Source organism: Pogona vitticeps, chromosome 6 (genome assembly GCF_051106095.1).
Source record: "Pogona vitticeps strain Pit_001003342236 chromosome 6, PviZW2.1, whole genome shotgun sequence".
In the NCBI taxonomy this organism is placed as follows: Eukaryota; Metazoa; Chordata; class Lepidosauria; order Squamata; family Agamidae; genus Pogona; species Pogona vitticeps.
This window is the reverse complement of record NC_135788.1, coordinates 72878628-72892052: the sequence shown is the minus strand read 5'-3', so window position 1 is coordinate 72892052 and position 13425 is coordinate 72878628.

Here is a 13425-nt window from a genome sequence, read left to right as displayed (position 1 = left end):
CGGGGCTCCCCTTCCTGCCCATGCCTACCTGCCCAGTGCGCTGGCAAGGAGGTCCCCTTCCCATCTCGCCTCACCTGAGCTCACAGCGCCCGCCTCCCCCTGCCAAGGACGCGCTTTCCCAGCGGAGTGGCGGGGCCAGACTGGCTGCTCCGGCGGCCGCTGCCGCAGGTCCCAGGCAAACACAGAGGTGGGGAGGGGGGCTTGGCCAGCGTCCGGATGCCAGTTTCCCTGCTTGGGCAGCGCGGCTTGCGAGCAGGTCGCCCGCGCGTGTGAAGTGGCCGGGATAGTCACTCACTCGCTGCGCGGAGTCACCCAAAAAGGGAGAGCCCAGTAAGAGATGGAGGAGGAGCCACCGCCACTGCCGCCATGGCAGCAGAGGAAGAACCTTTGTCCTCCTCAGCTACCTTTCTCTCGCCCTTGGCTCGGAGAAGCCGGAGCACGGGGGCCTTCACCAGCTGTGCTTTTCTTCCTCTCCCCCTCCCGGTGCAGGGCTGCCGGAGGGCCCACATTGCCGCTGCCACTCCGGCCCGTGAGGCATCTGGGTACATCAAGAAGTTCGCATATTATCTATTTTTTAAAAGCATATGCAAAGGAGTAATGCATGCTTTTTTATAGAGTAGTATCCACTGCAGGACATAATGGGTTTATACACCACAGCAAAGGGTTAGCCCGCCGCCGGGTCCGCGGACTTCGTGCGAGCGGGCGGGGTTTGCCACCCACCCCGGAAGAAGACGAGGCACCGCGGGACCCGGAAGTAGTTGGGAGGGGAGAGCGGCTTTATAAGCGCTGCTCCCTCCTGCGTCAGCCTCTCTTGGCATTGCGGCGCAGTGGAGGGAGCTTCGCTGTGACGAGCCAGAGAGCTGCGTCACAGCGAGCAGAAGAGGACCCGACCTGGGCGGCAGCAAGTACGGTGGGGATAGGGCTGGAACGGAGGGACGGCCTGCCCATCCTCCAGCAGCGCGGCTGTGGCTGCGGCGGGATCTCGGAGCTCCCTCTTTTTGCGGCAGGGCGGTGGGTTTGGGGGAGCGCTCACCCACCCTCCCCGCTCACCCTCCTGGAGGGCCGTGCAGCCCCGGGCTGCGGCGCGCTTGGGCTGCCGGCGTTCGGCGCCTCCATGGAGCTTCCCCGGTCGGTGGGAACGACCAGGCGGGGGGGGGAAATTTAAAAAAAAAAGAAAAGAAAAGAAAAAGAAACGAGGGGCGGGGACGGATGGGGGGTGCGGGGGGCGCGAAGCGGGGAGAAAAATTTCGAGGGGGTGCCCGGAGTAGCGCCGCCGCCGCTGCCCCCTTCCCCGCCCTTCCCCCTCCCAGGAGTGGGGGTAAGCTGCTGGGGCCGAGCTGGCTGGGCGTTTTGGAGTCGGGTGGCCACGTGCGGGCGCCATTTTATGACCGGGCGCCATTTTAGGTGCTGGTTGGCGTGTGTATCGGCTGGGCCTCCACGTGGCCACCCGGGCTTGGCTTGGTTTTTTCCCCCTTTGTTATAAATAAATAAAAAAAATTATAATAATGAAATAAAATAAAATAAAGAAGAGACAAAGAAAAAGAAATGCTGCGTAGTGTGGAGGCAGCAAGCATGTAGGGGGAAAGTTGGTCTGGAGGGCGAGGACTACTAATAACACGAAAATGTTTATATATCTACAATAATAACAACTTGAAATAAAAGTAAAATACATAAATAAATGAATAAATAATAATAATAATAAAAAAATAAAAATCAAAAAGGTAGTACTCAAAAAAAAAAGAAAGAAAGAAGAGGTGTAGGTATGGGGATGTAGATGTATGTATATGTTTGTGTGTATGTGTGTGTATACGTATATGGTTGTATGTGTGTATATATATACAAGCAAAAAAAACAACAACACACACACACACAACAACAGCAAACAAACAGGAATATATATATATATATAAATGAATTACGAATAGGTAAATGAATTAATAAAGGATCGAATAAAAAAAAAGTGCTGATGAAAATAATAATAATAATAATAATAATAATAATAATAATAATAATAATAATAATAATAATAATAATAATAATAATAATAATAATAACAACAATAATAATAATAATAATAATAACAACAACAACAACAACAACAACAACAACAAAAACATAGGAAAGGAAATGCGAGCTGAGGCGCTACGTCAACACACCTGGAGGGGTGAGGTTGGCGAGGTCACCGTTGCCGGGGTTATGGCCAGTGACGCGTATTGGTACCTGCAGTAGGGTGGCAGCTAATTATGGCTGGCAGTTTGCGGGTATGCTTGCATAATAATAACGACGGTGGAATTCCTTTTTTCTAGGATAGCAGACAGACAGCGTGGCAAGGAGGCACTTGGCACAAGGTTGTATCTTTCCATTCGGGGGTTTTTTCTGATGGAAGGAGGGCGGCTGTGTAGAGTAGTAGTGTTGAGAGATATCTGGGGGATAGATAGTGCCCGAAGGGTGATATTGGTGGGGTTTGGAGAATGGCGTCACATAAGGGTCGTGGTGCCTCCAAGGGCAAGCAGCCAGCTAAGAGACGGAATGTACCACAGTTGTCGCCGCCTCAATCATCTTCGGACGAAGACTCGTGGCCGATATGGCAAGCGCTACAGGAAAAAATGTCAGCCATGGAGGCGCAGAGGTTAGCCGCGCAGCAAGCGCAGTTTAAGGAGGACCAGCCGCGCAGATCAGCTAGGGAATCAAAGGGTATCAAGAAATCTAGGCTGAAATCAATAGCCCAGGATCTGATGGCTCGATTTACCGCTTTTGAGTCCATGCAGGTGCAAGACGCTGTTCGCACAGTGGAGGCCCCCAAGTCGCCGGTACGTTCCAGATCGGGCGGTAGCAATAAAGGAGTGGCAACCGCTTCAAGGAGCGTCGGAGCCTCGGCGGCGGGACATGAAGTCCGGGAAGAATTGGAAGAAGGGGAGATCGCGGCGGACGCACCACTGGAGCCTTGTGTGGCATCTACTTCAGATGGTGAGTGTATTATTGCACCACAGTTACAGTTGCCTGGGCCTGCCTGGCCGTGGGCAGGCGGGCCTGTCGGCACACCAACCGGGCACACATCACAGACGTCACAAGATAGAGGGTATCCTAGCGTAACTTGGCCCTACATTGGATCGCAGTGGGGTACATGGGGCATGCCGTGGGGAGGCGCACCTTCGCCGCCTCTGCCGGGCAGTTCAGAGGCTATAGGTGGCTGGCACCCATCGGTACCTAATACTGGCTACAATACGGTGCCAGCGGGGGCTTTGCCATATGCAGATTATGCGACACCCGTGGGAGATCACCTGACGGCGGCCACGAAGGAAAAAATTTGACATGGCGAATACGTGGATTTCTTTGATTTACTTAATAGGGACTGTGAGAAAAAAGAATGGGATAAGGAAGACGAAAGGGAGAAGGAAAAGCGTAGGAGGAAAAAGCCAGATAGAAATTGGACAAACTGGCTGCCGGGCTTTGTGATTTACGCTGGGGTTTTGATAAAGATGCAGCCCTGGAAGGCGCCAGCTTTGTTGCAGTATTTGGACACGATGATCAGGGCGTCCACTGATTTTGAGGGGCTGGCATGGCTTCGTTACGACGAGGCATTCCGAATGAGGAGCGCCATTCAACCCAATCTGCGGTGGGATGAGCCCCATCCCCGCTTATGGCTACAGCACATGACGCCAGCTAAATCAAACATGGGTGATAGATTCGACAGTGGACATTTGAACAGGAGGTCACGGCAGACCCAGTTTGCCCGCCCATGGGCGGGTCAGGCGGTTCAACCCCGCTTATTGTGCTTCCAATACAACGCCAGGGGAGCTTGTGCTAGGAAACCGTGTAGGTTCAGGCATGAATGCCTTACGTGCGGAGGTCGACACCCGAACACCAGTTGTTTTAGGGCAAGGCAGGACAGAGGAGCAGGAGGTCCCAAGAAGCAGGGAGGAGGTGGTGCTCCTGGAAAAGGGGCCCAGCCCAATTAGGGTGGAAGTTTTGGAATCATGGTTGCAGGCATATCCGAGACGCGGTGATGCCGCATATCTACTTGAAGGATTTCAAAAGGGCTTTAGGATACCGGCTGTGGGCGAGCGTAAAAGTTATTTTGCGCATAACCTACGATCAGTTAAGGGGATGGAGAGTATTGTTTTGAGGAAGATATGCAAGGAGGTGAAAGAAGGGCGGGTATTGGGTCCTTTCCGTGACCCGCCCATGGAGAACCTGAGGGTTTCTCCTCTGGGCGTTGTGCCGAAGAAAGCCCAGGGTGAATTTCGGCTCATTCACCACTTGTCTTTTCCGGAAGGGGAGTCAGTGAACGATGCTATCCCAGCAGAGTTGTGCACAGTTCGGTATACGTCATTTGATGAGGCAGTTGACATGGTTAAAAAATGTGGTGTAGGGGCGGAGCTGGCGAAGTGTGACGTGAAGTCAGCCTTTAGGATTTTGCCAGTGCACCCAAAGGATTTTAGTTTATTAGGGTTTCAATTTGAGGAGTTATATTACATTGATAGGGCGTTGCCCATGGTTGTTCAGTATCCTGTGCGGCTTTTGAAAAGTTCAGTACGTTTCTGGAGTGGAAGGTTAGACAATTAGCGCACTGTACATCGACGGCACATTATCTCGATGATTTTCTCTTTTGTGGGGAAAGGAATTCGGGAAGGTGCCAGTTTATATTGAATACATTTAAGGAGTTGGCATGCGAGCTGGCGCTGCCGTTGGCGGAAGAGAAAACTGAAGGGCCGACTACGATATTGACTTTTCTAGGCATAGAAATAGATACTGAGCGGCAGACTTCAAGGTTACCGGTTGAGAAATTGGAAGTGTTGAAAGCCAAAATAGGAGCTCTGTTGGGGAAGTCAAAGGCGACGCTTAGGGAGCTGCAGGAGATAGTTGGGCACCTTAATTTTGCATGTAGAGTGGTGGCTCCAGGTAGGGCCTTTATTAGGCGTATTAGTGCAGCCATGGCAGGTCTTAAGCGCCCGTTACATCGGGCTAGGGTGACGCAGGGTATGAAGGAGGACCTCAAGGTATGGATGCAGTTCCTGGCGGGATTTAATGGAATTTCCTTTTGGAGATCGGAGCGGAGTGTCCAGGTAGAATTTCAGGTGCATTCGGATGCCGCCGGAGCCCACGGTTTTGGCATTTACCATCGAGGAAAGTGGTGTGCAGGGTCCTGGCCTGAGGCTTGGCAAGAGGACGGCATTACAAGAGACCTGACGTTTTTGGAATTTTTTCCCATTGTGGGAGCACTTTGGTTATGGGCTGAAGATTGGGCAGATTCTGTAGTGCGCTTCTGGTGTGACAATGAGGCTGTAGTGTGCATTATTAATAGCCTCACATCACAGTCAGAGCGTGTTATGAGGTTAGTGAGGGCATTTACTTTAAGGGCACTTCGGTATAACATATTAGTTCATGCAAGGCACATTCCGGGTTTGGATAATAGCATTGCCGATGCTTTATCACGTCGGCAGATGGAACGTTTCAGGCAATTGGCGCCGGAGGCCAGGGAGTTTCCAGAGGTGCTGCCACCGGAGGTCTGGCACATTGGCGTCATGACGCATCCGAAGCAATAGGTTTGGCTTTGGCGGAAAGGACGCGGAAGGGATACTCGGCTGTGAGTAAAGATTTTGGAGAATTTAGACGGATGGTAAAGTTAGAGCAGGTCTGGCCATTGCCAGTGGAGCACTTGCAGCAGTTCATGGTTCATTTGCATAGGAAGGGGTTAACGCCAGGGACCATACAAGGAAAATTGTCCGCATTGGCATTTTATTCCAAGGTTCATGGGTACAAGGATTACTCAAGGGACTATAGGATTAGAAAAATGTTGGAAGGGTGGACAAGGCAGAGAGGGAAGGTGCAGGATTCCAGGTCGCCCATTTCTCCAGCACTGCTGCAACGGTTGTGCGGGCAATGGGCGGTTTTATGCAGAAGTGAACATGAGAGGGCATTGTTTCATGTTGCATCGCTGATTGCATTTTTTGGGGCGCTTAGGGTCAGTGAGTTGGTGGCGGCAGGTAAGGAGGACAGGTCACGTAAGGCCCTCCAACAAAGGGATGTTCTGTTAGGGGAAAATAGGTTAGAATTGTTTATCAGGCGCTCGAAAGCTGACCAAGCTGGAAAGGGAAAGCGTTTAGTTTTGGGGCTATGTAGCATAGAGGAAATATGTCCCGTGCGTGCAGCAAGGGTGTACATGGAACGCCGGGGGCAGGAGGACGGGTACTTCCTTCTGCATGATAATAAATCACCTTTGACGAAGTACCAGTTTTGGAGAATGACGGATTTGGCTTTGCAGAAGGTGGGAGTACACGGCCTACGTTTTGGCACACATTCCTTTCGGATTGGGGCGGCATCCACCGCGGCGGCTCTGGGCTACAGCCCTGATGAAATTAAGCACATTGGTCGATGGTCGTCAGCTAGTTATAAAAACTACATTAGGAACTTGTCTAACGAGTAGGTAGGGTGTTTGTGTTTTACAGGTTTGACTATTCATGGACAGCGGAAGGAAGTTTGGATCATCGGTCATAGTTACGTTTATTGGGCAGAACGTTACGCTGCCACCTCCTCGTGGGGGAGGGATTTGGGTTTGGGCGCTTTAGCGCATGTTACGTGGAAAGGAACCCGTGGAATGCAGTGGATACAGTTCAGCAGGACAACGGCTTTCGGTCCTTCGCCGCCGGATGTTTTGGTTGTACATCTGGGAGGCAACGATCTACCCAGATTTGCTGGTAAGGCACTGATACTAGACATCCTACGGGACCTCAAATGGCTGAAGCGCAAGTATCCCACACTGCGGATTTTGTGGTCTAATATCACTCCTCGGTTGGCCTGGCGAGGCTCAGGGAGGACTGATGCGATAAATAAGGCCCGGCGGGGCGTGAATAAGGAGGTTCGTAGAGGCGTCTGCGGCGGCGGCCTTGGATCGGTGATATATCATCATCGGATCCATGTGTCACGGTTGGAATTATTCCGCAGTGACGGTGTTCACCTGTCGGACGCAGGTATGGAAATATTTCTGGAGGATGTAAAAGGGGGCCTGCTTCGCGAGCTCCTGGGGCTCGGTGGCGGGCATGCGACATAGCTGAGCTAGCGCGCATGCTGTGGCGGGTAGTGCGGAAATAACCGGTATTTCGGTGTGTCCCAAGGGGTAAATCAAGTAAGCTAACAGCGCATCTGACCTTCCGGCATTGCGGCTCGTGCGATCACAGTGCCTGTGGGGGGAGGATGCGCTGGGCCACTCACAGACCAACAGACATCAGTTAAAGATGTCTTGAGGTCTGGGGGTGTTTATTAGCGGCTAGACAGGATCCGACGGTTGGTTGACCGAAGGAGCTTGGCGGCCGGGGACTCGCCCTTTGTTGTTCAATGGGGTATAAATACCTCAATTTTACGGTTTTCTGCACTACAGCAGGCCCCCATATATATATCTTATTTGGCCGAAAGGCAAGTTATTTGAATTTATTAAGTTAAATAAAAGTGTGGCCCGCATTAACCCAAACTAATGTCTCGTGTCTTTATTCCAGGGTTGGGGTGGCAAGGGTTAGCCCGCCGCCGGGTCCGCGGACTTCGTGCGAGCGGGCGGGGTTTGCCACCCACCCCGGAAGAAGACGAGGCACCGCGGGACCCGGAAGTAGTTGGGAGGGGAGAGCGGCTTTATAAGCGCTGCTCCCTCCTGCGTCAGCCTCTCTTGGCATTGCGGCACCCACCCGCCCGCCCTATATTCTAGTGTGATTTTTGGTCGCCTATTTTGGGGCCGGATAGGAATTTTTGACCTTCATCCTGATTGGCCTTGGATGGGGGGATTTTTCGCCTATCCCACACTAGACCAGGGTTGTTGGCATTTGGGGGATATTTGTTCTGGTCACACTGGCGGGTAGTGCGGAAATAACCGGTATTTCGGTGTGTCCCAAGGGGTAAATCAAGTAAGCTAACAGCGCATCTGACCTTCCGGCATTGCGGATCGTGCGATCACAGTGCCTGTGGGGGGAGGATGCGCTGGGCCACTCACAGACCAACAGACATCAGTTAAAGATGTCTTGAGGTCTGGGGGTGTTTATTAGCGGCTAGACAGGATCCGACGGTTGGTTGACCGAAGGAGCTTGGCGGCCGGGGACTCGCCCTTTGTTGTTCAATGGGGTATAAATACCTCAATTTTACGGTTTTCCGCACTACAGCAGGCCCCCATATATATATCTTATTTGGCCGAAAGGCAAGTTATTTGAATTTATTAAGTTAAATAAAAGTGTGGCCCGCATTAACCCAAACTAATGTCTCGTGTCTTTATTCCGGGGTTGGGGTGGCAATGGAAACAGAGCCAGCAAATTACAAGCTAATTCTATACATTTTAACTCACAGGCAAATCACACAGATGAGGATTTATTCTAAAACAAATTGTAATGCAATTGTAACAGCCCCAGATTCATACCTGCTTTTTCTCCTAAAAATAACACTAGAATAGAATAACCATTGCCCAATACTTTAAGACAGATGGAGAACAGTTGGTCTTTCGGATGTTCTTCGATCACAACTCCTATTAACCCACACCTTTGGCTATGCTGGCTGGGGCTTATGGGAACTGTAGTAAACAACATCTGGAAGGCCACACATTTCATACCCCTCCTTTGAAGGTTCAGAAAGTTTGGAAATGTACTTCTGTTATTGTGCATCCTGGTCCTACCCTGTTTTCCCAAAAATAAGACCTAACCTGAAAATAAACCCTAATATGATTTTTTCAGGATGCTTGTAATATAAGCCCTACCCCCAAAATAAGCCCCAGTTAAGTGAAACCCTGCCCTCCACCCTTGTGTAGCAGCCAGAAGATGACATGACTGTATTTGAATAAACGTAGATTGTTGTACATTAAAAAAAATCCCCTGAAAATAAGCCCTGATGAGTTTTTTGGAGCAAAAATTAATATAAGACCTTGTTTTATTTTCGGGGAAACACAGTAGATGTGGACCAATGGTTCTTGATGCCCTGATCAAGATTAAGAATGAAATGGACTCCACCCTGACCTTCTGCCAGTCCTGCAAAGAAGGTAAATGTACTTGTCATTTGGTGTGGTGTTCTGTGAAGCCACAGACTCAGCAGTTTCAACAGGGCAGGAGTTTCGCCAGCACGAGGACCATTCTAAAGCTGTTTGGTTTTGCGTTTCATTTCACTCCAAGGCCTTCCTTTGATAGTCCACTTGGTTTTCAATAGCACAATTTCTGTTGATTTGCTACAGACACACACAGACGCTCATCTCTGAGGTAAGGCCAGAGTAGAAAGCCAACATATTATAGTTTTGGGGCATGTCATTATTTTCACTGGAGCGGCTAAAAATAATGTACAATTTCCTTCCTTTCAAATCAAGGGGGTAATATCGGCATATATAAAAATTTTTTGAGGGGGGGAAAGGTAAATAAGTTCCCTGACCCCGGTATAGCAGTACATTGTTAGTTTCACGGTAATACCTAGCCATTGTTCATAATCTGTAATTTATTACAGAAAGGAAAAATTAATTGTATCCAATAAGATCAGACAGGTGGGCTTGTTGAAAATTGAGTTTTATGCCACTGAATAAATAAACTAATACATTTGGCCGTCTGTCTGGTGTAGGTTTATTCAAACTTAGCAGATGATTGTACAAGACTGTCTCCTCTGCCTGTTCAATAAAACGAACAAGAATTGATTCTAGATTAGAAGATCAAATGTCATTGTATATGTCATAGTCTGTCTTATGGGAAAAGACGGAACTAAAATTGGAATTGAGCACCACTGTCTTTCCTTTATCTTCTGTTATCATTTTTCCATCTCCATTGCGGAGCTGTACCACTATGTCTTTTGTTTGTCTTTTCCCATTCACATACCTGAAGAATGCTTTTTATTGCTTTCAGTGTCTCTAGCTAAGCTCAGCTCATTCTCAGATTTTGCCCTCCTAATGCCATCCCTGCATTTCCTTGCTACTTGTCTGTACCCATCCTTGGTGGCCTGGCCTTCTTTCCACTTCCTGTAAATGTCTTTTTTGTTTGTTTTAGGTCCTCCGTGAGCTTTTTGTGAAGCCTTGCTGCCTCCCCCTTTTTTCTTGTTGGAATTATTTGTAGTTGTGCCTTTAGAATTTCTTTTTTTAGATGCTCCCACCCTTTTTGGACTCCTTTTCTTGTTAGGATCGCCTGCCATGGGTCCTTACTTATCCTTATTCTGCTATTATTAAAATTGGCATTTTAAAAAATCCAGCAGACATGTGTGGCTACACTCTGCTTTCATTTCCTTTGAAATCAAGAATTCTAGAAGGACATGGTCACTCTCACCTAGAGTTCCCCTTACTGCCACTTCCTCCACCATCTCTTTTGGTCAGAATCAAGTCAAGGATAACAAATCCTCTAGTTTCTTTCTCCAGTGAGTGAATATCTTATGTGAATGGGAAGTATGAAAGAGAGGCCTCTTGGTACCTTTTGTCTTATATCCTATGCCTTATATCTCATCAATAAATGTTACATGAATAATGCTTAACCCAAAATGATTGGTGTATGGTCTTCTTGTCAGTAGCCTGGCTGGGCTCTCTCTCTCTCCTCTCATGGTCCCTCTCCCCAGGATATAAAGAACAGTAACCCATTTGGGTAATACATCCAACCAAGTTCCCCCCAGCACACCACAACAGATGGGGAGGGAGTGCCAGAGCAATTTCTTTGAACTTTCATACTCAAAGTGGAGCTTTGATTAACATCTTTTTCCATTTGAAATTTGCTTATCTACATCAGGATAGTTGCTTCAAATCTCTTTGGCCACTTTGTGTAAACCATGTGCAAGGCATGTGATATGGATCATTTTTGGATGAAGAAGTTTAAGTCCCTTGGCTGCCTTAGCCATGTATGGAGCAGTACCTGTAACAAAGAGGATGTTTCCCCCTTTTACACCATCCAGCCAGAGTAGTTTCATAGAATCATCAAAGAGCACAGCAATAGCAATATTGTTTACTTTTTGAAGAGTTTCACATGATAGAAGAAGCTTGTCAGCAGGCTTGTCACATTTCAGAGTGCCAATAATAACATTAGTTACATATCTTCCATTTACATCACTTGTTTCCTCTATTGAAATCCATATTTTATTGTTGCCAACAGCAGGTCTTATTTTTCCTAACACATCTTCATAGCAGGCAGAGATGTAATTTTTCTTTAGAGTTGATTCATTTAGAATTGGGTGACTGGTATATTTCTCCAAGAAATGTCTGAGGCTACCATTACCTAATTTCCTTAAGGGAATATTTGAAGTAACCATCATTGTACAGATATCCTTTCAAAATTCTGACTGGGTATTTGATGAGCCTGCAGTTGAAGAAGCTCTCTCGAAAAGGAGACATTGCCTGTTCTGAGTGAAGGTAAATTTTGCTAAACTACTCTTATGTTTCATGGTATCACAATGTTATTGAACATTAAAATGCTTTTCGGGTGACACCTTAACTTTACACAATTTATAAAACATCACAGTCAGAACTGAAAATCCATTCCCCATACTGTCGAACAAAATGCTGTAATTTTACACTTGCCAAACATCTACTTTTAGTCGTGTTGAAATCAGATTGTGGCTCTTGTGTGACCTCACCGTCTCAAATACACACAGAGTGAGGAAGAAAATGAAAAGAAAAAAAGCAGGCAAATTTTAATCCTTTTTTTCAGACATGGTCAGGTCCTTTCTTTCTTTCTTTCTTTCTTTCTTTCTTTCTTTCTTTCTTTCTTTCTTTCTTTCTTTCTTTCTTTCTTTTTTTCTCTCTTTTTTTCTCTTACTCTCTCTCTCTCTCTTTCATGCACACAGACCAACCTGAGTTGGGGAGCAAACAAGAAAAAGAAGAAAATAACAGGCAAATTGTCATCTCCCCTTCACCAAGGCCTGGTCAAGACAGAAGCCTTTGTTTGCTTAAGTTATTTTTCAAACAGTTGTTCTTTTTGATGTAATTCCAAAGACTTTTGTACATCAGGGAGATGCCCCTGCAGTGCAAGGCCAGCAGCATAGGCTCACATGTGGCATAGATTGCTCTCAAGGAAACAGCTTCCTCCACTGCTGTTGTCTCTTCTACTGTGTGCCTTTCTCTCAGCTGCTATAGGTAATTAGGTGGGTAAGGATGCTGCATTAGAAAAAAAAAAAAGGAGTCAGAGAGCAAAGTCTCACCATCCCAAGCTGTAGATAAGAAGCAATGGATGAACTGACACGGGTTGTGAAGGACAATTCCAGAAGGTCCAACATTAATCAGCGAAACAAACAAAAACCTGATTTATCTGGAAGACAATTCCAGAAGGTCCAACATTAAAATAATGAATTTTCAATTGCAACATGGACAAGACCTCAAAAAAAGAGATTATTGCTAACATGTGCTGGATTATGGAGAAAGACAGAGAGTTCAAAAAAAAATCTACTTCTGCTTCATTGACTATGCAAAAGCCTTTGACTGTGTGGACCACAGCAAACTATGGCAAGTCCTTAAAGAAATGGGAGTGCCTGGCCACCTTATCTATCTTCTGAGAAACCTATATGTAGGACAGGAAGCCACAGTTAGAACTGGATATGGAACAACTGATTGGTTCAAAATTGGGAAAGAAGTATGACAAGGCTGTATATTGTCCCCCTGCTTATTCAACTTATATGCAGAATACATCATGTGAAAGGCTGGACTGGAAGAATCCCAAACCAGAATTAAGATTGCCGGAAGAAATATCAACAACCTCCAATATGCAGTTGATGTCACTCTGATGGCAGAAAGTGAGGAGGAATTAAAGAACCTTGTAATGAGGCTGAAAGAGGAGAGTGCAAAAAACGGTCTGAAGCTCAACATCAAAAAAACTAAGATCATGGCCACTAGTCCCATCACCTCCTGGCAAATAGAAGGGGAAGATATGGAGGCAATGACAGATTTTACTTTCTTGGGCTCCCTGATCACTGCAGATGGTGACAGCAGCCACAAAATTAAAAGACGCTTGCTTCTTGGGAGGAAAGCGATGACAAACCTCGACAGCATCTTAAAAAGCAGAGACATCACCTTGCCAACTAAAGTACGCATTGTCAAAGCTATGGTTTTTCCTGTAGTGATGTATGGAAGCGAGAACTGGACCATAAAGAAAGCTGACTGCTGAAAAATTGATGCTTTTGAATTGTGGTGCTGGAGGAGACTCTTGAGAGTCCCCTGGACTGCAAGGAAAACAAACCTATCCATTCTAAAGGAAATCAACCCTGAGTGCTCACTGGAAGGACAGATCCTGAAGCTGAGGCTTCAATACTTTGGCCATCTCATGAGAAGAGAAGACTCCCTGGAAAAGACCTTAATGTTAGGAAAGTGTGAAGGCAAGAGGAGAAGGGGATGACAGAGGGTAAGATGGTTGGACAGTGTCACCGAAGCTACCAACATGAATTTGACCCAACTCTGGGAGGCAGTGGAAGACAGGAGGGCCTGGCATGTTCTGGTCCATGGGGTCATGAAGAGTC